Source organism: Penaeus monodon, chromosome 33 (assembly GCF_015228065.2).
Source record: "Penaeus monodon isolate SGIC_2016 chromosome 33, NSTDA_Pmon_1, whole genome shotgun sequence".
NCBI lineage: Eukaryota > Metazoa > Arthropoda > Malacostraca > Decapoda > Penaeidae > Penaeus > Penaeus monodon.
This window is the reverse complement of record NC_051418.1, coordinates 35,276,030-35,276,328: the sequence shown is the minus strand read 5'-3', so window position 1 is coordinate 35,276,328 and position 299 is coordinate 35,276,030.

Below are 299 nucleotides of genomic sequence, written 5' to 3'. Positions count from 1 at the left end.
GGGTTTAAATTTAAAAGAGTGAGTGTTTTAGTAAGTGGCAAATATATTCGATACCAGCCATGGTAAAGAATTGGTCTCCGCCGCAGCGGGTCGTGACGTCGCAGATAAGCACAGTGAAACAAAATTCCTTCTACAGATGTTAGTTGTTATCGCTTCAGAATTTTGATTACTATAATCAGTTAATTGGTCTCTGACCGTTTCCATATTGTGGATATTATCAGTATAGCATTTTTTATTGCTTGCGGTCTTGTTAGGATTATGTTAGCATCTTTGTGATCGTTTTGCTGAGCTGCACTGTT